This window comes from Protopterus annectens, chromosome 15.part0, assembly GCF_019279795.1.
Source record: "Protopterus annectens isolate FY-2018-M chromosome 15.part0, PAN1.0, whole genome shotgun sequence".
In the NCBI taxonomy this organism is placed as follows: Eukaryota; Metazoa; Chordata; order Ceratodontiformes; family Protopteridae; genus Protopterus; species Protopterus annectens.
The window spans coordinates 856,263,932-856,284,296 of record NC_056749.1 but is presented as its reverse complement, the minus strand read 5'-3'; positions in this window follow the sequence as shown (position 1 = coordinate 856,284,296).

Below are 20,365 nucleotides of genomic sequence, written 5' to 3'. Positions count from 1 at the left end.
ATGTATACATCTGTCTGTCTATCAGCCTGTCCATCTGTCCCTCTAACTGCCTGGCTGTCATTACTGTGGAGTATTTTTCACAGTTTCTGTCAGTGCACAAATATTTTCATTGTATTACAAATACTACAGTTCTGTTTCATAAATGAGTATTTTCAGTTTCTGTCTTTGCAATATTTCTTTTAAGTTGAGCACACACAACTATATATCTGCTTGTCAGTTGGCTTACACGATTAAGGAGCTGTTAATTAGCTGTTTCCTCTAGTCCAGTAGTTTAAGGTTTGATTCCTCAGCCTTCATTGCCTATGTGTGAGATCCTGAGCAAGTCACATAACCAGACAGTGCTCCTAGGCTGTGCCTGAAAAAGTCCACAGAGATCAGTGCTCTGCAGTGGAAAACAAATAAATAAATGACATAGGGAGACCACGTCAGCTCAAAGATTGGAAATAAAAACATTATTTTGAAATAAAATATAGCATTTTACCAGGTCAGAGTTTTCTATCATATCAACAGTGCTTATGCAACAGGGGGGAAAAATATATTAACAAACAGAAGTAGAAGCTAAGAAAAGAAGCAAAACAGAAATCCTGACTTGTTTGTTATACATGGCTCTGGTGGTTCCTAAGGAATAATCATTTAAATGCAGCTGTAGATTTCTTGTATCATATACATTGTGCAATTCAGCATGGACTTCTTTAACCAGTAATAGCTGGATATATTACAACATAATTTACAAAGGCACAATAAAATCATAAACCTGTGATACATTGTAAAGCTGATGACAATTTTAAGAACCTGCAGATGTTTTTAATTAACCTGATGAATACATAATCAGTGCCTGCATGTGTAATCAGGGTTCCATGCTGTTAATTTACAACATGCAGCATACCTCTAAATATCCATTAAAGTTTTTTATCGGCTTGCAAATTTTGCTTGCAAATCAGCATTTTTTCCATCGTTAAAGCAGTGAGCTGGAGCTTCACAGTAAAGTATCAGCAGTTTTCACCAGTAGGTTATACATCAGCATTGTCTAAGTAACATAAAAGAAAAAAATAAACACTTTTGGAATTAATCAATCTACTCAAAAACAGATAAACCACACTAGACTTGCATATACTCAGTGTTGAAACAGAAACAGTAAGCAACGAACTACAGTAAGCATCACTTGGTTAAAATGATTTTGGTATAGGACAACAGGTTGGTTACCATTTTAAAATAACTTTTCATCTGTAAGACAGAAGTCTAATAGTTTGCTATAAAAAGTTATTTGCTGCAGTCAATAAAATAATGACTAATGAATCCAATTGTTCTTCTGTATAAAATGTGTTACTGATGTGAGTGATCTTTAGATGACAATTCCAAACAACAGAATAATGAAAATTACACCCATTTAATGAAATATCCTTAGTAATGCAGCAGAATGAACATAATTATAACACAGAAGATTATGGTCTGGTCACTGACCATAACCTGCTTATTATGTGTTCAAGACACAGAGGCCAAGAATATCAGCTTATGAGTGAAGCTCAAGAGCTGAATCTTGGCATCCATGTTGGAAACACACAATTTAAGGTTATTATCACACAATCATAATTCTTTGTAGTGCATAGAGCTTTATCTACTGCATGTACTAACTGTTATCTGCTGCATGTACTTTAACCCTCCTATAGCTCAAAGATCAAACCTCAACAAATTCTGGAACTCAATTAACCAAATGCTGTATCCCGGGAACCTTCTTCACCCAATCCCTGCCCTAACAAAACACCTGAAGAAACTGCTGCCATCTTTAACAACTAGTTTATTGAATCCATTTCCAAACTGTTTACCATGGACCCCCCTACTACTAACACAATTAACCCCATATATAACAGCACCACTAACTTCTCTGAACCCTCTTCTACTTCAAATTTTTCTAATATGTTCTCTCTTTAATCTGTTCCTTCTAGTTATGTAAAATCCTTACTATCTAAACTAAAACCCTGCTCTACATCCGCAGATAGCATTCCTTTCTATTTTTTACAGTTAGCAGCTGACTCACTTGCATTTTCAGTATCTATACTGATAAACTGCTCTATCTCTGAGTGTAAGGTGCCTTCTGTCTGGAAAAAATGTTACCCTCTACTCATGCATAAAGGAAGAAACTCCTCAGAAGTTGCTAACTTCAGGCCCATTACAATCTTATCCCCTCTCTCTAAGGTACTGGACAAATGTATACATAACCTATGAACCTATGAACCTATAACCAAGTCATGCAACACCTACTACAGGAAAACCTGCTTAGAGGTAAACAATATGGCTTCCATCCTAAATGTAGTACTACTACTGCCCTCCTATCCTTCCTCAACACTATTTCTCTAGCTAGAGATAAAAACAAACTTTATCTCCTGCCTCTTCCTATACTAGACTAAACTGACTAATCTTGACTTCTCCACTTCTACTGTTGCCTGGTTTTCCAGCTATCTCACTGACCACCTACTCTCTGTGAAATGGCTGAGTGCTCTCTCCCCTTCTCTCCCAGTCAAAATGGGAGTTCCTCAAGGCTCCATTCTTGGTCCATTACTTTTTAATATCTTCACAAACCTACTCTACACTTCCTGCCCTCTGTCATTACTGGTACAATACACAGATGACTCTACTATCATCACCATAGCTGACACACCCTCTGTACTTATCTCTACCACTCAGGCATCATTTAACTCAGTTGCAACCTGGCTATATAACAACCAGCTTAGTCTGAACCCCCAAAAAACAAAACTCCTATTATTCTAACCAAATTTTTTTAATCACCTTAAACCTACTTTCACTATTCTGTCTCTTAATAACACTCCTATCACAGCTGAAACTAGCTCTAAACTCCTATGTGTGGTTGTAGATGACCGACTCACATTTGACTTGTATGTAAATAACTGTATCCGTAAGACTCAACTAAAACTAGGCCTCCTATATAAAAACAAAAAGATTCTAGCACACAAAGCAAAAGTTACCTTCTCTCATATTTACCTCCTACCCAGTCTATTGTATAGCTCCCAAATCCTCACAAATCTCAGCTCTTCTCTCCTTACCAAGCTAGAATCAACCGATGACAAAGTAGCCAGATTCACAGCACACCAAACGTATAAATCACATCACTGTCTCACATTAAAACACTTTAACTGGCTAGAGTTACCTCACCAGCTTCTCCTCTCTCAGCTCCAAATTATTCATTCTATTCTATAGCAATCTTCCTATTGCCCCAGCTTGTCTACTCTAATCTCTCAATACTCCCCCACTAGATCACTTCGTAGCTCAGACCAAAACCTCCTACAGGTCTATAAACCTAGGATCAAACAAGAATGTAACCTCTTTAGCTACAATCCCACTATCTCATGGAACAGATTGCCATTAGAAATCAGGTCACTTAATCACCCCCCAAAAAAACAAATCAGCCACTAAGGAATACCTAAAAAGTGACTGGTCCTGCTACTGTTCTCTCCCCCCACAGTCTCACACTACTATCCCTTAGACACTCCTCTATCTGCCCCCCTATACTATTCTGGCTTTGTTGTTCTCCTCTAACCTCTGCCTTGCCGTCAGTACTTCCTCACTAGGACTTTGCATCCTTACTTGAGTGCATACTCTTTACACCACTTTTTAAACACACATCTCCCACCTCCCATACATAAACCTGAAGTATAACTACAGTAAATAATACTTTGTATCCATACTCCTTCTATAATGTGATATAATAATGTTTGTATTATTCATGTTGTTTCCTTACTTATTTCTATTGTATGAATTGATCATGCTTTTTAATTGCTTTTTTTTTTTTTGTTAATTGGTTTATGTTTAAACTTTATATAAATGTAAATGGAGCTTTTCTCCCCGGGCCTCTACTGAAAAAGGGCTATGTCAGCTTTGTCAGACTATCCCAGTCAACAAATGTAAAATAAATAAATAAATGTACCACTGGTTACATGGACACAAATCATGAAATGTTTTGCCAGTTTTCAAAGCCATAAAACACCTAGTGGATGCCGTCAGAAAGGCATTATAATACAGTCTCTTACATTTACAATCACCTTTCATACCTCAACTGTCCAGATTATTGTAGAACATCCAAGCTATTGCTTCATATATTTTGGTCTGTTCAAAATAAAATCTGTCTTTTTTAGACAAACCACTGATGCTTGAAGCCATTAAATAATGATGCATATTTGATTTTCAGGGTTTGTGTCTTCAGCTAAGTTTATTTGAAGAAGTTAGGGACACATATATTACTGATACAGACAGCAGGGGGAAACAAATATTTTATTTCTCCTGCTGTCATTTGCTTGTGAGTACTGGCACATTTTACTGCCTAGCTTGAGACCCAACCTTAACAATTTAAGCAGGGGGTGCTTAACAATTATTATGAGGGGGTTCTGAAAAGTTCTAAGCCTGACACACTTTCTAAATTCTGAGTGTTATATTGCCTCTGTAGCTGAAAAGAGAGTTATTTCATCTTTTAAAGATCCAATCTGCAGAATCATAACTATGTTTTAACATTTTTTCAGATCACTGATTGAACCAGGTCAACAAGAAGTGTGGAATTCTCAAATGTGAAACTCCAAGCCATCATGGACTTCCTATTTCAGCAAAAGAAAACTCCAAAGGAAATCCATGAATGTATAACGCAAACATTGAGTGGCAAATTTCCTTCTCACTTAACTATGAAGAAGTGGTGTGCAACCTTTCAGAGTGGAGATTTTGAGACCGAAGATGGAGCAAGGTCTGGGAGGTCTCAAATTATGTCAACTCCTGAAATTGTTGGCCGTGTCCATGACCTGATTTTGTCAGATTGGTGAATATTGGCTAAAACAATTGCTGAGACACTACAGATATCCAGTGATTTATAGTCCATGAGCAGCTGGGTATGCAGAAGCTTTCAGCCAAGTGGGTGCCTGAATGTTTGAATGCTGACAAGAAAAGACATTGACTGCACACTTCCAAGTTGATTTTGCGGCATTTTTGTTGAATTGGTGCCAACTTTTTGGAATGACTAGTTACTGTTGATGAAACTTGGTTACACCACTGTGATCTTGAAACAAAACAACAGTCCATGCAATGGCAGCACTCAGGTTCACCAAGGCCAAAGAAGTTCAAGACCCAAATGTCAGCAGGAAAGGTCAGGACCACAGCATTTTGGGATCAGGAAGGTGTTGTAATGACTGACTATCTTCAAAGGGCCCAAACAGTTAATGCAGAAAACTACTGCAACTTGCAGTGTCAATTAAAGGATGCACTGAAAGAAAAAAGGAGATGGAAGCTGCAGAAATGAGTTCTCTTTCTGCAAGACAATGCACCTGTTCACAAGGCTGGCAAAACGATGGATGTTTTGATGAAATTGGGATTTGAGTGCATAGAATATTCACCCTACTCACCAGATCTTGCTCCATCTGACTATTCCCTGTTTCCAAACCTTATAAAGAATTTGAAAGGATGGCAATTTTTTAGTGATTTGAAGGTGATTGCAATAGCAGAGCAGTATTTTGGTGACCAGACTTCAGATTTCGTTTTGACAGGGTAACAGAAACTCAGTGGAGGCTGGTGACTTCAAATCAAAGGGAGGCTGCAGGAGAAGCTGAATGTGTGTGTGTGGGGGGAGTCAATAGGAATGGGTGTGGCCAACTAGAAGGGGAGGAGCTATGTTCAAAACCACAAAAACTGTAACTTTAATTAAATACGCTGCCCTGGGCGCCAAACCATCATTATCAGAGTCCAATCAAGACAAAATGAAGTTCACAAGAAACAAATATTTCAATGCATTGGCTGCATGACAGCTTACTTGATATCTAGATGGAAACAAAAAGGTTGTGAGGCATGAAAAAATAAATTACTTTTTAAATACATTACTGGAATGCCAGTCAAAATCAAGTATAAGAAAAACAAGCAGCACTCAACTCAAACCACTTTTCCTGCACTCCAGTTCTAATTATAATTTATATTCAGCTTTATTAAAGTACCAAGTAACATGCTGAAAGTAGCAATCTCTGTGATACCCCCACTTGTAAAAATGTTTTTTATCCATAAAAGACCTGCTGCTTGACAACAACTATCTACTTGTTTCATGGGGAAAACATGATAAAAGTAAAAAATGAAAAGCAAACATGAAACAAGCTCAAGATACATTGCTTAAAGGATTACTGTAATGGACCACACATGATAGACTGGCATTCTGTTTAGTTTGCAGGTAAAGCCTGCAAAGATGACTGCAAGTCTCCAACAAATGTAATGAGCTTCTTAAAATAATGTAATCCTGTCCTTTATTACAAATACTGTCATATGCATTTCAATACCCAAGGCTTATACGTTACCTAGCTATGTATGTATTCTCTGCATGGCAACAACAGAAAGGATTTCAGTGTTGGCAATTCTTTAACAGTGTTGTTGTTGTAGTGTCTTTCGGCTTTTCCCAGTTAGGGGTCGCCACAGAGGAACTCTGGTCTGCTAATGATTGGCAGTAGATTTTTACGTGCCAAGTTGCCAGCTCTGACGCACAACCTTCAACGAAGGTACGCCCATTCATGCATGTCTCCACACAGAAGACGCTCTAGCTGAGAATCGAACAGGACAACGTCTTACTGTGAGGCAACAACACTACCGCAGCACCACCACCGCAGTAATTCTTTAACAGTATGCTTATTAAAGCTTACTTGGATCTTACAATCTCAGACAAGCTTACCTGATGGTCATTAAACACAGAGCAACAGGCAATTTCTGAATAATAATAAGCATAAATCAACAGTATAAAAATATGACAGAAACCAGAAAATTCTGCAAAATCAAGGACAGATGAAAAGCCACTGTAGTACTTGTGTCTTCCTTGGATGGCGGGATAGTCTGCACATTTACACTGCATAACTGCTCCTTGCCTTGCTTCGACACATCCAGAGTCACTACATGGGGGAGTGGGGTGCAACAAGTATGTCACAATTTGAAATGTCTCTGGCTGATTGGGATGGTCCTGACACATTTGTCATACCTCTCAACCTCAGAGCAAGAAATCTGGACAAAGACATACATAGAAGTGGGACAAAGGCCCAACAATAAGGACAATTTTTAAATATTGCTCTTATAAACTTAGAAAGATAATAAAATAATAGGTCTTGCATTAGTATGAATTTTCTGAATGGTATGAAATCTGAAACTCAAATGTCTGTCATTATTTTCTAATTTCAGTCTTTAATGATTTGTCACTAATTTGCCAAAAAAAAACACAATTTTATGAAAAATGGACCAAAAATGTGATGCAAAAATATAAAATAGCCACACAATACAGCTGGGAACCTGTCAAAGAAGGGACACTATTTTAATATTAGTACTGCTAACCATATATATATATATATATATATATATATATATATATATATATATATATATATATATATATATATATATATATCTACTTCATATGGCTAAACAACCATAATACCAACTGAAATATAAATATGTACACTCAGAGAAATACGTGTATAACTGCACATAGCAAATAGTACATTTACATATATCCACATGTCACACCTTCTCAATGCAGCTGCACATTCTAAATAAAGATACTTGGTTTTAATCCGAACAAAACCAGAAGAAATCGTATATAACATCAACAAGTAAACCACATATGAGCTACATCTTAAGTAATTTGGCAATAGCTTTTACAAGTTCTAGTGGCAAGTACACCTCTGTGCTGTAAAACAGTTTCAAATTGTGCATGTCTATTTAAAGCTTCCTTTTCTTTGGAGAAGGAGAGAATCCAGTAGTCATCCTAACCCATAATTCATCAACCCTGTCTCATTACCCTGAAGACAGCAGCAAATGAAAATAAAAAGTATCCACAAAACCAGAGTTTTAGTAGGTAATCTCGTAGTGTGGATGATTCAAATAAAAAATTACAGTCCAAAGGCATCATATTTGCCTTTAAAGTCTTTTTAGAACTTTCTAATGTTTTTATAACAGAGTTGGAGGGTATTTTTCTGGTTGTCTTCACTGCTTTTATGTGGATTATGCTGCTGTTAAGTAAAATTTGTGACAGTTTAAAACACATTTATTAGTTGTTGCATGTGTTTTACTGTTAACATATTTTATTCTCCTGTTTTATTACAGATTTAAGCTTTCAGGAGATTTAATATGCACTGTAGCATTTTATCTTTTTAAAAAACTTCAAGTTGCTTTTTAATTTAATGAAATTGTTTAATTAGTGGGTTGTCTAATTGAATTATTGAACTACTGGCTTAGCAGTTTAGAATATAAATACTGCATCGCCACACTGGTAATGTAACTTGATAAAGCCTGGGATTGCCAGGCGAAAGCGCTTGTTTATATGGTTCTTGTATCACATTAAAGAAGATTCTTTTGATTCCAGCATTGCCTTTGGACTTGTAATTTTTTATTTGAATCATCCACGCTACGAGATTACCTACTAAAACTCTGGTTTTGTGGATACTTTTTATTTTCATTTGCTGCTGTCTTCAGGGTTCTGGTACGCCAATTTTCCGCTGACGTCCACTTCTTGGTTTATTTGATTATTTTTTGTAACCCTGTCTCATTCTCTTACCAAAGTTACCACAAGCACAGACAAGTCAGTGTCTCTACTTCCCAATAAACATTTTAATCATCTGTGCCACGTCTCTACAGAATTTTGAGTCTGAGGCAGGAACAGATCGTTTAATTCTGAAATGTTCCAAAATTATATGGCAAATAGTGGTGGGAATCGAACAGAAGAAGCTGTACGAGTACTAAACTTTCTCAACTTGCCTTTAACATACCAATCAGACAAGTACTTTAGCAATTCTCTTCCTTCTATAGGGAAAGTTTCCTTAATTAATTGAAAAGTATTCACAACTTCAGACTCCTTAACGAACACTAGTACAGCTAATGATTTCACAGATAGCTGGAATGATATATTATAGGTTCATAGGTTCATAGCTAGGTACTAGGCTATTTGCCCTAGGGCCTATATAAGCCTAGCCAAAAATGTCCCCTGGCTTTTGCCACCCAAGAAAATAATTTTCCTGTGCCCCTGTCAAGCAGAACCACAGACGTGATCCCTGGGGTGAATTTCATATTTCCCATCCAATCATCAAGATTTTTCTTGAAGAGTGCTAATGAGGAGCTCTGTTTGACATAGATAGGTAGTCTGTTCCAACATATGAGAAGTTTCTGGGACAGGAATCTATCCCTCCAGCATGTTCTGTTTATTGTGGTGACAAGGTTTAGGTTCCTAGAGTGTGTAGCTCAGAGGGATTGGGATTTCTTTAAGTGGAGCATGTCCAACAGCTCCAGGTTGGACATAGCTTTGTATGTTAGGCAGAGATTGCCTCTGAGTAGGCGATATGCGATGGAGTAAAGCTGGAGTTTTTTGAGACGGTCTGTGTAGGGCATCTGTTTGAGGCCAGTAATCCTCTTTGTGAGGTATTTCTGTGGCCTTTCCAGTTGTTGTAGATGTCATGTGAGGTACATACCAAAAGGGGTGTTGTACTCTATAATGGGCCTAATGAGTGATGAGTAGAGGAGAACAATGACCTCTTTTCTTCTGGATGAGAAACCTTTTGTGATGAACTGAGCCACGTAGAAGGATTTCCTGACCACTGTGGTTATGTGATTATCAAAAGAGAGACTACTGTCCACCTGTGTCCCAAGGTCTCTTATCACATTTTCAGCATTAAGTAGACTACCAGCTATGTGGTAGTTCATGGGTACAGAGTTTTTACCAAAGGGGGTGACAATACACTTTTTGCCATTGAGCTAAAGGCCATGGCTTAGACACCAGGTATCTGTCTCAGTGAGGATCTTTTGTAGTATGTCCACATCGTTTGGAGTTTTGATTATGTTCCTAGTTTGCTGTCATCTGCAAACTTTGTTAACCAAAGACCTTCTGTGTTAGCCTTCTGTGTCTTCAGAGAAGTACATACCAAACAGGAGAGGACACAGGACTGAACCCTGTGGTACTCCACTTGTCACTGGTCTGAAGTCGAATTTGGAGTCTGCTACTTTCACAGTGTGGGTTCTGCCTGTGAGCCAGTTGGCAACCCATCTTGTGACATAGGGATTTATACCTAGTTTAGTGAGCTTATCTATAATTCCAGAGTGGGGGATGGTGATTATTATTATAAAGAGAAGCCAGCCTTAGTGCCTGCACTTTACACCACAAGTTTTGCCCAAAGTGGAACAAACGACCCTTCAATTCTGCACCTGTGACATTAAGTCTCACACTTTTAACCACTGCAGTCTCAAAATCACATAGCACATAATGTACTATAGTGTCAACGTCATCCTCAGCAAGAAGGAAAAAAAACACACAGTGCCACAAAATGTTATAAGACTTTAGAGACTGTTTTGACATGAGTGCAAACAGGAGAGATACAGCCTTACTATATGAACCATACTTCACTAAGTTGTGCACACTGTATAAGTTGATGGCATGCAATACCTTTATGGAAAAATGCGCCATCCGTCATCCATATGCTAGCTCTGCTCATATCATAAAGGTTATTAATTGCAGTGAACTCCACCACGGTGTTATCCATTGCAGGGTCAGACATACATTTATGAACAAACATGCCAGTTTTAAGAGGACAGTCATCAAAATTAAATTTGCGGTGTCAACTCAGTAGACCCTTCTTTCATATTACCCTTTTGTCTAACCCACCCAATTTGTTTCAAAGTGCCTTTCTAGAAGGCAAACTGTGTATACACTCCAAAGGTGTAGATGCCATAGCATCTTCAAACAGCAAGCTGGGGTATCTCTACTGTACTGTGCTTGAACTTTCACATCATAACAAACAATATATTTTTCTATTTCCCCAAGATCACCTGAGTGATGATGAGCCACTGACTTTTCCAATTTCTCCTCATCTGACACAGTAGTTGTCATGGCTCTTCCTTTACATTTTAGTGCTGTCTTATATTTACATCCCCAGTACTTCCTATTACCTCTGCACGTCTCCATATGATACCAATAACAATCCAACACAAACACTTGCTTACTTTTCTGTGACAAAACTGTGTTATAAATGTTTCCAATTACACCAGGAGCTCTGTCTTTTAATTCTGCCATGTTTACACTGGTACAAAGTACAACTACTTAAAGCTACAATGCACCATTTATACCAAATGATGCTGTTCATATCCAATAAAAGCAGTCGTTCTTCTAACTGGTCGGTATTATGAAAATCGTTCAAGTAAAATGTCAGTTTAATGAAAAGTGGTGTTAATGGTCTCAGTGTTTTGACTGTCAGTTTTATGGTTGTTTGGCCATATAAACTAAACATATATATATATATATATATATATATATATATATATATATATATATATATATATATATTATATATATGTGTGTGTGTGTGTGTGTGTATAGAGGAGCACTTTATAAGCTCGAAATACTGAAATGTCGAATTTCAGAATCTCAAACTCATAAAGTGGAAGGATCAGAAGCGTGAAATTCAAAATCTTGAATGCCGGAGATTTTGAATTAGCGGTCCTGGTGTTGCACTGTGTTCATGGATTCAGGTAAGTGTTTATGTTTAAGGGTTTTGGGTAGCAGCTAAAGTGTGTGTTGTTACTGTGATGTGTGTGAGAGGAATGTAGCTTGTGTGGTGGTGTTTTGTGTGTGTGTGTGTGTGTGTGTGTGTGTGTGCATGTGTGCATGTGTGTATGTGTGTGTGTGTGTGTGTGTGTGTGTGTGTGTGTGTGTGTGTGTGTGTGTGTGTGTGTGTGTGTGTGTATGTAGTGCGACCTTGGAGTTAGAATGTTTAAGTAGGGGGGTTTGGGGGGAGCAGCCCCCCACATGGGTGGTCCAGGGGGGCTTGCCCCACTGCATATCATAAGGGTAGGTGTGTGTGCTTGTTTAGTTGTGTGCATGTGTGTTGTATTGGAGTTTAGAAGTTTTGGGAGTTTGAATTTCGCGGTTTGGTGGTTTCAGGATTTAGGGTTTCGTGGTTTTGTAGTTTCGGATTTTTGGATTTTCCACTTTATGGGCTCGAGATTCTGAAATTCAAGATTTCAGAATTTCGAGCTTATAAAGTGAATATATATATATATATATATATATATATATATATATATATATATATATATATATATATATATATATGAGGACAGGAAGAAATGGAAACAGTTGACCTGCTGCCAAAAGAAGAAGAAGAAGATATATATATATATATATATATATATATATATATATATATATATATATATATATAAACTATTAAACATATTAAACAGATTTTTCTTAATTATATGTCAGCATATGCAGTATATAGCTGACAAAATGCAAGCATACCTTCTCAAGTTCAGTAATCTTCTGTGCAGCTATTTCCCAAAGTAATAGCCTCTTTTCTGTGTTTTCGACATAAACAAGTCTCCTCACCTTCAGTTTCCCTAGCTACATGGTTGCCTTTTTATGGTGTAAATTTAGGGCTGTTAGCACAGTAAAGATGCAAATCAAGTGTGAACTCATTAGGATTGCTGAACCCCAAACACTTGGCTCCATGTTGCAGATGTAAGTATAATACAGGCACTCCCTCAGTGTTTGCTTTTAATGGAATGCAACTGTGAATGATTAGGTAGAGAGAAAGAAAACACAACAGCAATGCAGAGTGCCTTACATTCAGTGGACGTGTCAGGTTAGACTTTCAAAATGTTAAATGTCATTTTGCCAAGGTTGGAAATGTAAGTAAAGAGCACACAATTCACAGGTTTTGTTCATTAACCTCCTACTTCTCCTTCATTTATTTCCAACTGCATATTATATTATTGCCCTTTACTCTTCTCACACATTTTAAGGACAATGACATACAATGGTGTACAGACTGCATATCTCAGATTATTGAACAGATAAGAGACGAATGAGCAACATGTGTTCTCTAGCAGCCTGTTTCAACTAGAATCCCTCTTTCCACGTTGTCCTCCCATTGCTGTTCTTTCTTTTTTTATGCTACTCTCCAGTTCTACCATAGTGCCATTGTAAGGTTTGGCCACTAGATGGCAGTGCTATCTGTCTTTTCACATTTCAACTACCAAACCCACTGAACTACCCTTTCTCCCGTGTATTCCTCACTTCGCTCTACTAAACTAGGCACATTACAAAAGATATATTTCTCTCTGAAATATTCCTTGTTCACCCTAGTTTAGCCCAGTTTTGTTTGCTATAATTACAAAATCAAAATTCTGTCTAGCTGTTATCCACGTATAGTATCTCATAGTCAACCCTTCAGTGGCTCAAAACATACCTTACTCTAAGTCATTTTCAGAACTTTTTTCTGCACTTTTCTCTAACTAAATTTACTTCTTTACCCTTATCGTATGCTTATCACTGTCTCACTTTCTTCACATTGACTGATTGTTTTTTTTCTTACCTTTCCCTCTATCTCCTCAGCCCAGCTCTTCCCACTCCATTCACCCTGCGGGCTCATTCCTGTCCCCTACCCTACCTCCATTCTCACCCACTCTCACTGCAGCTAAACTTATACCTGCTAAACCCCTCCCACCCAAGCCAACACACCCATTCCACCAATCAGGTCATACCAATAATTTCCCACTCAAATATACTACGATACACCCTTATCTCAAGCTCCTTCTAACTGCACCTTTGTCGTAGGTCTAACTATCGCTAAAAGTAACATAAAATAGGAATAACAAAAAAGCACAATGTCCTTCCTACATCTAAAAGTAGTACTCTACATGGTAACTATTCTTGTCCTTCTTTTATTTTCCATACTCACATCTTACCACACACAATTTAGTCTCACCAGCCCAACTCAGTGGCAAACCAACACTATAGCTAATTTACTAAAACTTCAACATTTCCCACTATCTCCATATGATCTTGCTCTAACCCTTCAATATTCCTGCATAAATAATAAAACAATTAACAACGTTAACCACTACTCATCCCTAAAACAAAATAAAATACTACAAAAACTACTTAAGCTCTACCTAATTCTAACCCCAAAACTCATTTGCTGCGGTGATATACATCCTAACCCAGGACCCACCTGTTCTCCCCATCCAAACCTTAACCAACCAAATCTTCTCAACAATAGGACTAACACCTCTCTTCTATTCTTAGGCATCAATGTTAGAAGTATACTTAGCAAAGATCAAGACCTCCATGTCCTTTTTGCCTTTTATAAACCTGATTTAGCCATACTAAAAGAAACCTGGCATAAACCAGAACATCACAATAATGAAATGATACCCCCTGGCTATAACATCATATGGAAGGAAAGGACAGGAAAAAAAGGAGGCGGTGTAGCCATAATGTATCAAAATCATCTCATATTGGAACAAGTTAACTACAACCCCCAAGAAGTTAATGATACTGAACTGATTATTGCTAAATTAAAAATAAATTCTAACAAACATATAGTTGTAGCAGGTGTCTACATCCCACCAGGAAACAACATTGCCACTATGGAGAACCTTTTATCCTGGATGGCTATCTCCCACCCACATGAGACCATAATCCTATGAAATTTTAACATTGACTGGTCCAACTGTACCAAATACAAACCCTCTACCCATATTAATCTTCATGGGTTTACACAAATCATAGACAGCCCCACTGGAATAGACAAAAAAATCTAATCGTCATTCTATCTTAGACTGGATACGTCTGTCTGACCCCTCCTTCGTACACCAATCAGGCTGCCTACCAGACAGTTTGAGCGACCACCAACCAACATATCTTATTAGGAATAAATCCCACCACTGCAATCAATCCACCCTTAGAGTAGTTCATAACAAAAAGACCTTCAAAGCTAAGGACCTAAACAATGAACTAAAAACTGTAATTGGTCCCCCCTAAAACAACTACCACTTGATGAAGCAGTTGATTACTTTAACTCCACCTTTCTCAATGTCCTGAGCCATCATGTACCAGCCCGAACTATCTGTATGCTTCCCCACTCCTGACTAATCTTTGCCAGAGCGAAAAAAACAAAATGGCATCTTGCTATAACAAGATTACTAAATTTGCCACTGGTTAACAATAGAGACTAAAGCCATAATGAAAGATAGAGACAGAGCCTGGGCTCAATATCATAAACTTAGAACCACTACCACAAAACAAAACTACTCTGCACTCTGTAATAAGACCAAACAACTCACTAAACTTGATAAAGCCAAATACTACAAAACCTTACAAGAAAGACACACTAATAACCCTCAGAAAGTCTGGGCCTCAATAAATAAATTACTGCACCCAGGTAAAATCGGTACTCCCACACCTATATTACCAACCAGCAATGTGGGCGCCCCCACACAATTCAACAAATTCTTTACTGAAACTGCACAAACCCTTTCTAGCACCATCCTTTCTCCACCCCACACTAGCTCCACCAGCACCATCCTTTCTCCAACCCCCACTACCCCTACTATAAAACAGTCTCCCTCTAGCTTCTCCTTATCTCCAGCACCCACTCAACTTTTTGCTAAGCTCCTTAAAAAAAATAAAACCTACCACACTATCTGCTTACAAACTTCCAGCTGACTTCCTTCAACTAACAGCTGAAACCATATTCTACCCTGTGTCTATCCTCATAAACAGATCCATATCTGAATGTAAAATACATAACCTGTGGAAAATATCTCATATTATTCCACTCCACAAAGACAGCAACTCTCTTGAACTGATCATCTACCGGCCAATTGCAATCTTATCACCTTTATCAGAAATTTTAGAAAGAGTAGTACTTTCACAGCTACTTCAACACCTCCTAAAATATAGCCTTATACCAACATACCAATATGGTTTTTGGTCTTCTCATAGTACCACAATAGCCCTACTCTCTTATACCAATATTGTTAATACCCACAGAAACAACGGTCTTTTTGTATCTTCTGTATTCTTAGACTTATCTAAAGTCTTTGATATGGTCAACCACAGCATACTACTCAACACTCTATCTACCCTTAACAAACTTCATCACCATATCATGATTCAATAACTATCTATCTGGCCGTCAACAGGCAGTGCTTTGGTAGGACCAACTATCCCTCCTTCTACCTGTAACTATAGGAGTTCCACAAGGATCAATACTTAGGCCTCTACTATTCTCTATATATACAAATCAGATAGCAGTCGCCTGTCCCTCTGCCTCTATATTACAATATGCAGATGACACTACCATCATATGTGCCACCCCAACCTTAAGCAAACTTCAAACAATAACACAGAATAACTTTACTCTGGTGAAGCATGGCTTTCCAACATTAAACTTCTACTCAACCCTAAAAAAAAAAAAAAACTTATTCTCTTCAGTCCTGGTAGATCCTCTGCACTAAATACTGACTTCACCATAAACGCCAGGTATAGCACCACTATCACCCCAACAACACACATTAAACTCCTAGGAGTAGTAATTGACAACAATCTCAAATTTGACATACATATAGTACAAACATTCAAAAAAGTAAACAAAAAACTGGGTCTCCTGTATAGGAACAGGCAGTTCATGACCAACTATACCAAAGCCGCTTTCACAAGAACTCACCTGTTACCTACCCTACTGTATGCTTCCCCACTCCTGACTAATCTTTGCCAGAGCGAAAAAAACAAAATGGCATCTTGCTATAACAAGATTACTAAATTTGCCACTGGTGCCTCAAATAGATCCCATCACTGTATCTCCCTTAAACAGCTCAATTGGCTTGAGTTGCCCCAACTACTACTTATTACACAACTCTTCACAGCCCACAAACTGTACTACCACCCTGACAAAACTCCAGCATTACAAAATCTAATACAGCCCTACACTACCACTCGTACCTTAAGATCTACAGACCAAACTCTCATAACTGTCATTAAACATAAGAATGAAGCAGGCACAGCTCTCCTTGGTTGTACAATAGCTAAAATCTGGAACTCACTCCCAAAGGAAATAACTTCTACCAGCTCTGTTTCACTATTCAAGAAACTACTCAACACCTACTACTCTATCAATTGGCTGTACCCATGTGACTCCCCCAGATTAACTCACTTTCCTTTCAGTACTGCAATGATTCTGCAGAACCTTCTCCTCTTATAGCAATAACCCATGCCTGGGTGTGGGTAATGCTAAATTTACCCACGGTTGGCGTGGTTTGGTCCCGAGGGCGAAACCCGAGGGACCAAACAAAGCCAACCATGGGTAAATTTAGCATTACCCACACCCAGAAGTGGGTTATTGCTATTATACTATGACATTATTTAAGAAAAGAAACTATTACTTTTCTTAAATAATGGCATAGTATAATGCCTGTTTACTGCCCTTCCGCAGATGTCTGGCATCCGGCAGTTCTGATGTACTGCGTGCCTGCGCGGTACATCAGAGTTGAGCAAAAGCAACGGAGAAAGCAAGATCTCCGTTGCTTTTTTTAGTGTTCGCTATGTTAAATGAGTTTAACATAGCGAGACAGTTTTAAAAGAAGCAGCGGTCATCTCCGTTGCTTATTTTAAACTGTCTCGCTATGTTAAACTCATTTAACATAGCGAAACACTAAAAAAAGCAACGGAGATCTTGCTTTCTCCGTTGCTTTTTTTTAAAACACTGCCTCGCTATGTTAAATGGGTTTAACATAGCGAGACAGTGTTTTAAAAAACCGAGTTATACTAATGGAAAAAAGTCCGGGCGACCGGACCTTTTTCCATTAGTATAACTCGATTTACAACGGGCACGCTGGCCAATCAGCATGCACGTTTTGGGGGGATCATGGTATAATATCTATTAACTACTTATTTCTTACCAAACAAGGTTTTTAAATCACTTATTCTTCTAAACAATGTTTATTCTGAAGATATTTGTTCTAATCACCTATGTAAAAAAGTTAAATATGATCCCATATGTGCAATAGTATATAAATGTATTGTCACTTTTGTTTGTTTGTTTTTTTTTTTATGTGGAGCTTTTCTCCCCGGGCCTCCACTGAAAATGGACCTGTGTCCAGTCGGATCTTCCCAGTCATCAAATGTAAACCAAATTAAAATAAAATAAAATAAATAAACAAACACAGAGAGATAAGACAGAGCTACATATTTGCAAGCAATACTCATAACTGGTTGTTGATCACTCAGTCCACTACATCCAATGCCATTGCCTATCCCGTCTCCATTCTCATAAACCAATCCATTCTTGAAAACACTGTGCCCAAAATTTGGAAGAGATTCTATGTTATCCCCCTTCATAAAGGTGGAAACTCCACAGATCCCTCCAACTATTGCCCCATTGCTATCTTATCTCCCCTCTCTAAAATAATGGAAAAATGTATACATAAACAAATACTTGAACATCTTATACAAGAAAACCTTCTGACTCCCACACAGCATGGTTTTGATTGTCCACCCACCATGTGGAGAGCTGCACCCCCCCACCCCCCTACTTAAATCCCACTATATACAAATACACACAAAACACCACCAGAAAGACTACTTTTGCTTCACACGCACACATCACAGCAACAAAACACACTGACACACACCACAGCCCCTATCCAAACCCCTTAACACACACACTCACACTTACCTGAATACATAACCACAGCAGAACTTTAGAAGTGTGAAATTCAAAACCTCTGGTATTCGAGGTTTTGAATTTCGCACTTCTAAACGTTTGCTATTATGTGGATTCATCTTCTTGCGCTTGAAATACTGAAATTCGAGATTTCAATATTTCGAGCTTCTGAACGGAACTTGTGTGTGTGTGTGTGTGTGTGTGTGTGTGTGTGTATATATATATATATATATATATATATATATATATATATATATATATATATATATATATATATATATATATATATATATATATATATATATATAGATCTACTTCAGTAGATCAAACTTTTACTAGTTCGAACCACATATGGCCGAGACCATTTGTTCAAACTCGTAAAAGTTTGAACACTGAGGTAAAACCACATACAACCAAAAAGCACAAAACTAAATGTCTATAGCAAGGGCTATGCTCCCCTGCACCCCCCATGCCCCCTTACTTAAATATACCCTCTCCGAGATCGCGCTACATTGTGGAAATGGGAAATCTTCCCTTTCCGCTCTGTACAGAGATTTCCATTCAGTCAGATTGGACTTTTACAAGTTCGAACATATGGGCTCGGCCATATGTGGTTCGAACTTATAAACGTATGATCTACTAAAGGGGGACCTATATATATATATATATATATATATATATATATATATATATATATATATATATATACTCAGTTGTATATATGTACCCAAATATATTCTCTCAACAATGCATATAAAAAGATATCACCACAAAAAAATGTTAAAGGAAACTCAGTTTTCCTATGTATATACAAAAACCATCGATTTGTCCCCCAACATAAAAATAAAAATAAATAAATTCTATGCAAGTTGACACAGACTGATGAATCAGAGGTTGGCTTTCCAAGATGGTCATGTCAGGCAAACAGACCATTCGTGGATGGGTCAGGGGGGAGAGGCATAGGAGAGGGAGGGGGAGAGCAATTACCAACATTATTAACTGCTGATGAAAATGGATGCAACGTTATTTTAAACCAAAGTGGTGATTTTAAGTTGTATAACTACAGTGATATGGTGTTAACAGAAACGTGTGCAAACTTGTTTGAAAAAGACATTTAATTTGTGCCTGTAAAAAAACAAAGAAGTTCTTATCAACATAAAGCTGTTTCTAAGAAAGCTAAATTTAGGATTTTATTTTAAAGACCAGCAAAATCCCTGATTATTAGAAACCAATTGTGTTAAGCTTAGTACATTTAATCCACCCTGTAACCCTATGGTAGCTACTTTTGATAAGATGTGTGAATTTGAAATTCGCAAGCTATTGTGTTTTAAGCATGACCCAGGTGATTCAAATCTTACATAAGTTGAACATAGTCTTTTAAAACAGATTTGTAATGATAGGAACCTAAGAGTCGTGAAACCAGACAAGAAAGTGGGATTGGTGGTGATGAACAGTAATGACTATAACAACAAAATGTACAACATACTATTTACTGACATCTATGAACAATTGAGCATTAATGAAGTTAATATTTCTTATCATAAAATCAATTTGTTGCTTGAGGACCTACTTATTAAAGAAGAGACTCCCCGCTCAGATTACAGATTTCTTCATGTTTCTAATTACACGACCCCTATGATATTTGGGATTCCTAAAATTCATAAAAACTTTTGAGATCCACCATTCAGACCTATCTTTGATGCAAAAGCCTGAAAAACATTTTTCTTTGCCAGATATATTGACCATCATATTAAAAACTTACTGGCATCCTACCCTCACTGCTTCAAGGACTCCTGGGATTTTCTCTGTAGGGTTTCACAGGACCTGTATAGTGATAAGATCACCATTGTTACCATAGATGT